The sequence below is a fragment of the Lactuca serriola genome, chromosome 8 (genome assembly GCF_051521515.1).
Source record: "Lactuca serriola cultivar US96UC23 chromosome 8, Lser_US96UC23_V15, whole genome shotgun sequence".
Lineage (NCBI taxonomy): Eukaryota > Viridiplantae > Streptophyta > Magnoliopsida > Asterales > Asteraceae > Lactuca > Lactuca serriola.
The window spans coordinates 237,967,285-237,980,071 of NC_136415.1; positions in this window are offsets into that span (position 1 = coordinate 237,967,285).

The window sequence follows — 12,787 nt, forward strand, 5'->3', positions numbered from 1 at the left end:
GGGTTAGGAATTGGAAAGGGAGCTGCTCGGGGTAGGTTCTCAACCTCTGGTTCGGAGTTAGCATCATACGAAAGGCCTTCATCATGGTGATCATTCAAGGGGAAAAGAATGGTCATTCTCTACTTCTTCTCCAAACCAACCAACTATGACTTCATTCGGAAGATACTGGTTGCTGAGGGGATGGAGTCCAGCTATGTTTTCTATGCGAGAATTTAGGGTAAGAGAATAATTATTAGACGAACTAGCTAAATAATTATTTAGAAAACTTTCATTAGTTATATCGCTATTTGTGAAGTGCATACCAGCTATGTGTAATCTAAACAGGATAGACCTTCGAATAAGTGACCTTAACTCCGTATTCACACAGAATAGGGGTAAGACAAAATTTTCATAGATTCTAAGTCTATAACATCCTAATTACATATAGCCTCCGTGTATCCACTTAGCAACTATAAACTTAGTAATGAAGATCCCGTTTTAATTCTCAAGTATAAAGTACTTATAGTAACACCAAATACTCCTATAGTATTTTAAATTTTAATGTTATGTTCTATTGTTCTCATTGTGGTAGGGTTGGTAAGATTTTAGCATTGTTGCAACCACACAATTAAACTTAGGCACATGCTAGTCAACCCTCGGATAATATAGGTGATCAGGCTATATCTTCCCAGTTTTGACCATATGTCTCTAAGCCCACTTGTGTTGCCCAATAATCGTAATTCTTTTGTACTGTCCTAGTGATACTGATTTTAGTATGAATGCAGCACGTATACTTACTTAAATATTTTATTACTTAAAGTATAAACTCTTGGTCAGAGTATTTTTAATCCCTTATGTATTTATAGTTAGTATATATCTTTTATGGGTTGATATACTTAATTCACTATAAACAATGCTCTGATACCAATCTGTCACACCCCAAAACCAGGAACGTTGGAAACGTTCTGGGGCGGAGGACGTCATGTATAATATCATAACAATGTAAAGTAGTAAACAAGCAACAACATCATCCATTGCATTAATAATATAATTATTATACAAATGTGTTCTGTCAAATTTTGATAAACACTAAAGCATAAATCAAAATGAAAGATAAGTCTTGAACAAGCTCCATCTTCCCTTCTCCTTGCATCGGTACCTGTCTATGATGACCTGAGGATACAAGTAATTTTGAAAGCGGGTATCAACTTTGAAGCTGGTGAGATCATAAGTATTTAGTGTCTTAATTTGTATGTAAGTATTTGTATGTAAGAATTTGTAAGTCTATGTATTGTAAGTATTGAAAGTGTATATGAACTGTAAGTGTTTGAAAAACCCTAGAATCCCTATGATTCCTACTAGTATATGAAGGTGTCTTCTACCAAGACCTAACTGTTCTGAATGCAGTCTACTACCAAGACCTAACTGTTCTCAATGTTCGTGTCATGTAAAAGTGTGTAATTTTCCCAAGTGTAACTATTATTAACAAAATATAGTTTTGACATTTATAGCTTAAGTGATAAGATCACTAAATATATGTACACGGAAAATTAATGTAGTACTAAAACGTAGCGCTATAAGAACTACTGTTGTACTAACTACCTTAAACCGGATTTATATTAAGGCATTATTTGATAAATTGCACCATACTATAGACTTGTAACAACGACAACGTATAGTCGAAAAAATAAGGTATGACGTTCGGCACCCGCAGACCTGTCGGTCCCGCTGTAGCTAGCAGCGAGGTGTAGGATAGTCAATCCAGTATAGATCTATACGCAAACTCACGCTCTCCCTTCAAGAGACTCTGGCTACAACCCGGGTCATGACAATTAAGGCATGCTCCCATACAGTGGATCACAATTATTGACGTATTCATGTAAGTGTAATGTAACGAACTGTTCTAGCTGCAATGTACGTGCTCTCTACCTAGCAAGTATAGTAATGTACTGTAATGTTCTAGAAAGTATTGACTCATGAATGAACTGACTCATTGTATGATATCTCTTTTTCTAGTATCTTCCTAAACTACCCATATGGTAGTTTACTAGTAACCTAACTGGTACGTATGAACATGGATGTATACCCTTGCTACCCAAGGGCATATGATGAACTGGAAGGACCTTTTATGACTATATATGTACACATGATATATAACTAATATTTAAACGAAGTTCGGACGAATACCCGATATCCCACCAGACCACATCTCAAGCGCGAAAAGGAAATAGGGTGGATAGTCTTCCTAAGTCTTTTAAACATTTCTTATATAACAATACATATAGAGGCATGCAATTTGTAATATAAAAGCATACATAAGTTTTGTAAAACATTTGAACATCACTATTATTTTAAGAAAAGATCGACTTTATGTCAATCTATAAAACAATTTGAAGGCATAGGTTTGATAAAACAGTTTAAGTATAAGGAAACATTTGTTTGAAACAAAGATGTAAATCAGTTAGAAAGGTAATGTACAGAGTAAAATGTACAGTGCAATAAGGAGTTTAAAACGTAAAATGTTTATAAAAATCATTTGAAGGAAACTGTTTGGTAAAACGGATAATATTGAGTAGCCAAATCATTTGAATGTTGTATATTAATCACATGTGATTGATGTAATAAGTGTATAATTCTACTTACTAATCACATGTGATTGACATAATAAGTAGCATGATTCTACTTGTATCCCCTCCCCCCCCCCATAAAACATTTAAAAATAGTTTAAAACATTAGTTAAGGGGTATGAACTCACCTGCAGTAAGTGACTGGAATTGAACGGACTGTTATCGTACAGAAGGATCGGACAAGTGCTTGGTGTCAAGTGAAGACTTAGACACACACAATGATCCTAATTACATATGAAAACATATGTATATAAATAATTAGTGATTAAAACACTAATTATACAAGTAATAACATTTAAGCGCGAGGAAAACACTTTTGGTCAAGTGCTAGGAGGCTAATGGGTTGCAACAAAGGAGTGCAATGCCCTAATGGAAGTTTAAGGTCAAATGACCATATTCATTGGAGTTTACGGCCCAGGGGAGTAAACTCCTGGCCGTAAACTCTCAAGCAAGGCTCTAAATGGTGCTTAGAATTATCACAACTCTAGTGGGGAATTGTTTCAAGGCTATACAAGTGTTTGGGTACCATATGAACTCCTTTGGGGAGTTTACGGCCCATAGACCATATTCCCTTGGAGTTTACGGCCGTAAACTCCCTTGGGAGGGTTTATATGGTGCTTTCTAACCTCTAAATTAGCTAGGAACAAATCTAGGTTTTGGTACTTGGCTTTAGAAGAGTTTATGGCACATTTGGCACCATTTTATGGAGTTTACGGCCATGGAACCTTTTGGGCCGTAAACTCCCTCACTCATGGGGTTCTAAGTGTTTTAACTAGTCCATAACTCATTTAGGTACATGCCTAAATTGTCTCTTGGCTTAAGGAAGGATTTAGGGTGTCATTTGACCCCTTTAAAGGAGTTTACAGCCCAAGAACTACTCTTGGCCGTAAACTCTTCCACACTTGTGTTTCCATGAGTTTTCTAGGTTCTAATCACTTTAGGGTATTTGTCTAAAATACTCCTATACATGTCCAAGGTAGCTATTCTTGGGTCGTGAACTCCTAAACTTGGGTGTTTCTTGGTTGATTTCTTGTACCTAAAACACTCCTATACATGTCCAAGGTAGTTACTCAGCACGGGGGACAATCTAGGCTCGGTTTCGGGAGTTTACCGCCCAAGAACACCTTCGGGAGTAAACTCCTAAATCGGATGATTTAGCTATGTAATCTATGTTATGAACACAATTAAAGCTTTCTAACACTACTAGAAAGAGTTACTCACAATTTGGGATAAAAACCCGAAGATCCGAGAGAGAGAATTTGGCTTTTCTCTAATTGGAATTCAACTAACGAACCAATTTGGTTCAGAATTCTATTTATAGTCCTAAGATATTTTTGGCAGAAAATATTTTTATTCCTGGAACGAACTCTAATGTCCTAGAGTCTTGGAATAACAGTGTTGCACAAAACCCTAGTTCATCCACTCTCCTAGTATCTCCTTAAGTGTAAATCCTGAAAACTGCCAAACTTACACTCGGAGTCTGAATTTTCACTGTAATTGTTCTACTTCTATTGGCTTGATATGGTTTGTTCAGAATGGAAATTTCGGGTTGTCACATTTTTATATATAACATGGTGTATAAACTAAGGTTTTATAGAGTTAACTCACTTATAGTCTTTAAAACTGTACTGGCTTAATAAAATGGATTAATCCCTTGAATGGGAAATCGCTAGTTTTGTATACCAAAAGTACTAACTTTGAAACAAAAGTTTTGTACTAGAAAAACTGTGCATTGACCATGTGTCCTATGACCTGATCCATACCTGGTACCCTTATGATGACTTAATGTATACTAAGCATAAATATATATAGATTCGGGTAGATAATAGATTGGGTGACCTCGGTGTAAACCCACATCCAACGGGAACAGGACGTACAGCGAAGAACACGCATCCTATTAGCTGTCGGAATCTACTTAGAATATATGTATCCTATAGTGTATACATTAAGGAATCATAAAGTTAGCATTATGGCCCTAACTTTTAAAAGTAGCCTTCTACCAAGACTCGACTGTTTTGAAAGTAGTCTTCTAACAAGACTCTACTGTTTTGATAGTAGTCTTCAACCAAGACTCGACTGTTCCTTTTTCATACGTAAAGTATATTCTCCCTAGTTTATAACTATCTCGAATAGAAAATAGATTAACCTTCAAGTGTTACTGACACTTTATGAAAGTAATGGGAGAAGTGAGTACCCTGATGTCGTTTATAATGACATGCGGAGGTACTATTAACCTAAAAACATAATTGTTTTATTACGGTCATAATGTGAAAGCTAGAACCCCTACTAAACGCTCTCATGTAAAGAGATTGAGGGAACCCAACGCGACCCGAGCAAATCCATGCAAGCCGTGTAATTCACATTAAAATTATATGATCATGTATACCTAATATAACTATCACTAATGTGTTAGCGATTCATTGGTATAATTAGATCCTGTCTGCGTGTTGTCATGCTATAGCAAATTAACTTGTTTGTTATGTTCTGTTCTGGTGTTGTTTGATTCTCTTCACTGTTTGTTCTGTTCTGGTGTTGTTTCTTTGTGTGCTTCATTGTATTAGAAGTAATGAATATCATTCTCCTAAACTATACCTATAACAGTTTACTAATGTTCTAACTGTACTGTTACTGAAAAGACTCATTTATCTACCAAGTTATGCTTATACTTTAGAAACGGAGTTTTGTACAACTATAAAGTAACACAACCTTTAAAAGAGTTTTGAAATGTATTGACAACTTATAAATGACATAAGTAACATTTTGAAAGATGTTTATAACAAACATTTACACAATTATCATTGTGTTCAACTTGTATTTCCCACCTTAAAACAGTTAAAATAGTTTAAAGATTCATTACGGGGTATGAACTCACCTGATGTGGGTGATTCAAACGGGTATGCGCGTACGGATGAGAAGTTCCACGAATGAAGTCCCGAGACACAATAAGTCCTATATGATATGTAAGGACACATATTGACATGAATATAGTGTTTTAAACAACTATATGAAAAATAACACCTTCCGGGACTAGGAAACACCTTGGCGAGGTGTTGGAATCACATGTGATTCAACAATGGAAAGTGAAATGGCACTAAATGGTGTTTATGGTTTTGTAACCAACTCCACTTGAGTTTACGGTTGGAACCCATGAGTTTACTGTCGTAAACTCATGGTACTTTGACCATTTGGTGGTTTGAAGTCCTAGAAGTCCTTTTGAAACATCCTAACTTCAAGTCTTAGCCTTAGGAAGTGATTAGGGCAACATATCACCCCTTTATAGGGTTTACGGTTTTTGGACCATTTGTCCTTGGGTTTACGGTAGTAAACTCATATGGTTTATGGTCAAATGATGTTTTCAAGTCCTAAACACTTCTAGGTAAAGATCTCGGCTAGTTTCTAAGCTTAAGGAATGAGTTTGGGGCATCAAAACATGCTTGAGAGGTGTTTACGGTTTTGGGAGTTTCCCCAAACCGTAAAAACATATATATGGGACATTTTTGTGGTTTTCATATGCTAAACACATCCAAGTAATGTTTCATGTTTGCTTCTAAGGCTTGGCAAGAGTTTAGGGCACTTTGGCACACTTTTAGCACCCTTTTTAGGGTTTACGGTCCAAGGAGATTCTTGGACCGTAAACACCTTATCTTTTGTGTTTTTGGGTGTTTTCTTGATGCTCTTAAGGTTAAAACATGTCAAGGGTTGTTGCTATACTTGTTTCCAAGTTCTAAAGGGACAAAAGGCACATTTAAGCCATACTTTTAGTGTTCATGGTCCAAGAAGATCTTGGGCCATGAACACCTTGTTGTTGGGGGATTTTGATGATTTCTTGATGTTTAACACTTGATCTTATGATAATATGGCTAGAAACACTTACTAGTTGAAGATCTTGAAGAGAAACGGGATGATACTTGAGAGAGAAATGGCCCTAGTCTTTGGAAATGTGAAAAAGTGAATAAAATAACTAAGTTTCACTTATATAGTCTTTTGGGTTTATGGTCCCAAAACCTTTTTGGACCGTAAACTCAAAACTCTTGAAGTTTTGGGCACTTATTGCTACATAATAAACCCTAGGGTATCCACTCTCCTGATATCTTCTGAGGCACTAGTTAAACCACTCAAACTTATTCCAAAAAGTTTGAAAGTCAACAGAAATAGTTTTAACTCATATTGAAGTGGATGGTTGAACAGAATGGAAAGTTTTGGGTTGTCACACCAGGAGTGGCAGTGTTTCCACTCGATTCTGTGGTTTTACCCACCGCAAATACATCATGAAGATGAAGTAGATTTTAACATCCAGATTCTTAGGTATTATTCTTTAAAATCCTTTTTATGAGTTAAATGTGAAATTGGGGATTTTGACCTTACCATAATGTGGTGTTTTAAGTACCACGGTGTGGTAGTGTAGCCTCACCACGACGTAGTAATCTAATCACCACGACATGGCACCACTCTCCGCAAAAAAACCTTGGGTTTCATGCTTTGGGCCCTATATAAAAAGGATATATGGGCTAGGGTTTCATCCACCCTCAGTCCCCATTGCCCTAAAAGAACCCTCAAGCAAACCCTACTCTCTTGTGATTATTTAGAACTCATTTTTGGTGATTTGTGGTCTTTAGAAGGAGAAGGAAGATCTTGTAAAGCAAGGAATCACCAATCAAGCTCATCTACAACTTTTGTGCATATTCTGGACCTTTGTAAGTCTTTCAACCCATCACCTTTATGGTTATTCCATCTTAGATCTTGGTTTTGAGTCTAGTTATTCATGTTAATGAGATTTTAGTGATCCATCTTGGTAAATTTTGCAACTTTATAGATCGATGAAGTCCCAAGTTTATTGTATGGTTATTATCTAGACTTCTATGATGATTGGATGCCATGCATGAGGTTTTTGTCCCATTTCTCCCATTTTGACCTAGCTTGGAGTATGGAATGAATTGAATATGCGTTGTAACATCTGATTTCCAAGTATTATCATTTCTAGCTCTTAACTTTATCAAAGTTGCATAATTGGTCCCTTATGGTAAAAGCTTCGCGTTTTAGCCGTATGTTGGGCGTACTTGAGGGTACGCGCAGCGTACTCGAGTGATGCGGGATCGTTGATGTCTAGCTAGTATGTTGGGTGTGTGTGTGGTACGTCGGGCGTACTAGCCTAGTCACTAAACCCTAATTTTAAGGGTTACTCCATATTTAATCAACCTTATACCTCCCTTGGAATATCCTTATCAGCCACCATTCCCTCCCCAAACCCTAATCTCGAGTCTAATCTTGTTAATGAGAGTTTAGGAGCATATTAAGTGACTTTTGTGGACTTTGGTGCATGTTGTTGAAGAAGAAGGCTAGAGAAGAAGGAGTTGTTGCTTGCAGGCTTGAAGATCCAGAAACCACTCCTCATTATGCATCTTTTTCAGGTATAAAGTTTATACCTTGATGAGTTTCCTATTTGATCTCCATGGATGAGTTTAATGAGCTTTTTGTCCCCAAGTTTGGACCTTTATGAGTTGGTAGCACTCCATAGAATATTAGTTGTCCTTTCATGCATTTTAGGACTTGTAGATTCATAAAATGATCATTTCATATGGCCCATGCGTGGGTAAAGTCACATAGAGTGTGATGGAAGTTAGATTTTGTTGCATTGGGTCCTTTCTATAAATTCAAAGGCTTAAAGTCGACGATTTTATGGATTAAGACACCCTAGGATGGTCAGATAAGAAGTTGTGTTGGATGTCTTAATGGATTAAGACACAAAAGTTGGTGAAAGTTGAATCAAATGGAGTATGTCGGGTGTACTCATGGCTATGCCCCGCATATCCGGTTCCGTCCCTGATTGGTTATTGTTCGAGTAGTCGTATAAGAAAGAGTACGCCTAACTTACGCGTTGGGCAGTTGACTTTTGGTCAAGATTTAGGGTTTTAGGCCATGGGAGGGGCAAAATTGTCTTTTTGCCCTTAAAGGACTTAGTTGTGGGTTTTAGATTTGCGAGTTGAGTTATGGAGCTCAATTATTAATTAGGGTTAATTATTTCGTTGGTCGGGTGGAGTCTAGTTCCGGCAGTTCGAGTGTGAGATTTACTTGTCGTCAATATCAGGTGAGTCTCCTTACTTATTCTTACTTGTGTTGTAGAATAGATGATGGGTCTACTATTATTTTTGTATTATGTTGTTATGTATGATTGAGACTGCGGATAGTCTCCAGGGTTGCTAATAACCCATAGGACATGTTGTTGCCTACTGGGACTGCTGATAGTCTTTAGGGTTGTCGATAACCCATAGATTTTTATTTATGTTGTGATGTATGTGGTATTTTGGGGAACTTACTAAGCTTTGTGCTTACAGTTGTTGATTTATGTGTTTTCAGCTACTTCTGAGGACCGCGGGAAAGTGAAGGTTTGATTGTACACACTTGCTGGAAGATTTGTTACTGGGGCAGTTTGAGATACTCTGATATTTTGTGATGATGTTTGTTTAAAACACTTATGTTTTTGGATGAATTGGTTTGTGAAACTTTATTTTGGGAAATTAAAAATGAAAAATTTGGTCTAAATTTTGAGGTTTTACATGCATGTCTATAAATAGGGTTTTTGTGATCCCTAAGGATGCTAAGAAGCTCTCTGGAAACTATGGATGTTTGGCTTAATAGATTAAGACATTGGCAAAGAATTAGATCTGCCAGTATCCTCATGACTTGGCAAGGGCCTTGCTTGTATGGTGGGCAGACCCATCGCAATTCTAATAAAGCTAGACCACGATGTGATAAGGGCCTTACCAAGGCGTGATAGCAGGTTTCATCTACTAGCATGGCAAGGGCCTTACCAAGGCGTGGTAGCAGGTTTCATCTATCGGCATGGAAAGGGCCTTACCAAGGCATGGTAGTTGGTTTCATCTACGATTGTTTTGTCGTGTGGCTGCCATAATCCAATCAGTAGTTGGCCACGACGTGGTGGTTGACCATTGACTTTGACCATTGACTTTTTTGATCGGGTTGACTTTTCATCAAATGCTAGTTTTGGTTTGTACCTTCTATGATTCATTAGGTGGTGTGTAGTACCAACTTCCCGTCTTTATGAGATATAATTTAGTTTACTATGATTAGCGTGTCGAGTCTTCGCTCTATATTGTGTAGAATGCTAGATTGTCTTTGTGACTCTTACATGTATACTGCGCGGGACACGTTATGTATGTGGTATTTTCGGGGACTCACTAAACTTTATGCTTACGATTCAAGGTTTTATTGTTTTAAGTACTTCTAGTAGCAAGAGAACGGATTCGGCTTAATTATATTGCATCTACCGATGGTTTCCCGCACCTTAAGATTTTGGGATTACTCTAATGTTTTCATAAAACGTTAAACTCTTGTTTTGGATTTCTTGACTTATGGTATTATGGAATGGTTTTTACTACTTTAAAAACAGAAAATTTTCTTTTGATTTTTGAGATGTTACATAGATCAACTAACCTTATGTTTCACCTTATTCCTACTCTAACCCTTTTTGCTTTCTCACCAAAATCCCATAATTTTGTCTATCTAAATTACCATGAATGCAACCGTCAAAGCAATGCTTATGACCATGTTTGACTTCACTTTCATCTCCTTTCCTAATTTTGTCTATCTAAATTACCAATGAGATGATAGTTGTAGGAATTTGGTTCTAGATGCTTCGTTTGATACAACATGGAGATGCTTTTTACAGGTTCATCAGACATAATCATATTCCTTTGAGTGTACGTGCAAGTTATGGATGAAGGGGAAGCACCGAATGATAAAAAGATGAGGAAGATGGGAAGATATGAATGAGATGAGTCAATGTAAGAGAAAAGTTGTGTGGGATGAGGGGTGATATTTTTGTTTTCCTTTTTATAATTGAAATTAAACCTAAAAATTTAATAATAGAAAAAATTAAATAGGAAAAAGAAGTCATTTCATCTTGCTTAAAGACCATACATGTAAGTTTTAGAAATGACATACCATCTTCCTCAAAAACATTAGCGGAAGTCATGACATTTGCTAAATCATATTGACCATTTATGTAATTTTGTTATAAATATATAGAAAATATTTTTAAAATATCAACCAAATACAAAATACATAATGTTGTTATGTAATAATATTTTATTTTTATTTTTCTGTCATTCAAGATATTTTATAAAATATTTTCGATAATTTGTTACTTCATTTATCTCATTATCCCATAGTATCCATATATTTTCATGTGATGTAAAACTATACCAAGGGTTTTTGGGCTAACGGTGACGATAACGAGTGACTTGTCCTTAAAAAAAGGGTGATGATATTTCCACTTGTATAATTTATCAATCCACTTAAAATAAAAGTATTTTGACCATTATGCCCTTATTTAAAATTTACAAAATATGGAGATTGATAAGAATACCTAAGGACGTGATCAACGTGATTCTTCTTTCTAAATGACGGCTGATTCTCCTTCATAGTCAGCGTTCAAAATTTGTCCTTGCTTCATCACCGGTTACCGCTGCTTCTTCTTCCTTTGCCGGTTGTCAGAATTGAAGAAGGTGAAGCCCTAATTTAAGAACATAGAATAATCACAGGTGTTGAATATATTGCTGATTAATCTTCATTATATTACTGATTTATCCTAATTATATTACGGTTTTTATGTGTATATTGTACCATATTTATGCCCATTGTTCATAAGTTTTTCACAGGTGTATTCATTTGTCTTTAATAGATTGTGATAATATTCATCAAAGCATTAGATGTGGAAAATTAATTAATGAAATTTTATTAAGGTTTAGGTTTTACATGCTAGAGAGTTAAGGGCATTTAATTTGCATATTAAATGATTGGAGGTGTTATGCTCGTAAATATATATTGTAGGGATGTGAAATAAATTAATGTTATGCCATTGTAGCAAATTACTTACATGTATAAAGAGCTAAAATATAAATTGTAAAAAAAATCAATTTGTGCAGTTTATGTACATGATTCAATGCATTGTCATGGTCTCTGTGAAGTGTAGGCTTTTAGCAAATATCTTTACCAGCTGAGAAAGAGAAAGAATTTCCAAATTTTCTTGGTTTCTTATTTCTTTTGCATGAATGTGAAGTAAAAGTTAACCTTATAATAGATAAACAACATGCATATGAAGGGTGAAATAATTTGTAAAATACAAATGTAAACATCATGTAACGGCTTATTATTTTGCATGAACGTGAAGTAAAAGTGATAACCTACTTGATTTATGTTTTATATTATGTTATAAGCAGCATACACTAACTACTAACTTGACTTATGTTTTATGCTATGCTTTAGGCACCATTGGAATGGATTCATCAAGTCCTTTGATAGAAAATGAAGAACTCTATTTAGCTAACTCCAAATTTGAATCATATGATGAATTATTAAAGAATGTACGAGACTTTTATTACGCTAAAGGATATGCATTATCTATTCGAGATTCAAGTAAAGATAAATATGTCAAGTTGCAATGTGACCGAGGCGGTTCCTAACGAGATAGATTGTGTATTGGCAATAAAAGAAAGAGGAACACCGGATCTCGTTTGATCAAATGCCCCTTCCAGATCGTAGGTAAAAAAGGAATTGATGGTTCTTGGGCACTTAATGCTAAAAACTTAACTCATAACCATGAACCATCTACTGATATGTCTGGGCATCCATCATTTCGTCGATTATCATCAGATGACGTACAAAGTGTCAAAAACATGTCACTTTCTGGCATACCCCCTAGGCAAATTATTTCTTCTTTGCGGTAGAATAACCAAAACCTTCCAGCAAATTCTCGAACTATATACAACCTGAAGATGAAAATCCGCAAGGAAAACATGAAAAATCATTCAATGGTTAGTGCCTTATTTGAAGAGCTTGAAAAAGAGGGTTTTATTTATGATATTTTACATAATAAAGTAGGGCGTATAACCCATTTGTTCATTGCACATCCCTTGTCAATTATACTCGCCAAAACCTTCTCAACTATCTTTGTTATGGATTGCACATACAAAACAAACAAGTATAACATGCCTCTCCTTGATATCATTGGGGTTTCATGCTTTCATACCTCTTTTTATTCTGGGTTTGTTTTTCTGGAGAAAGAGGATGAAGAGAGTTATATTTGGGCATTAAGTGTGTTTAAGAAAACTCTTGAAAACCGTGAACCGTCTGTGATTATGTCCGATTGAGAGGTGGCATTA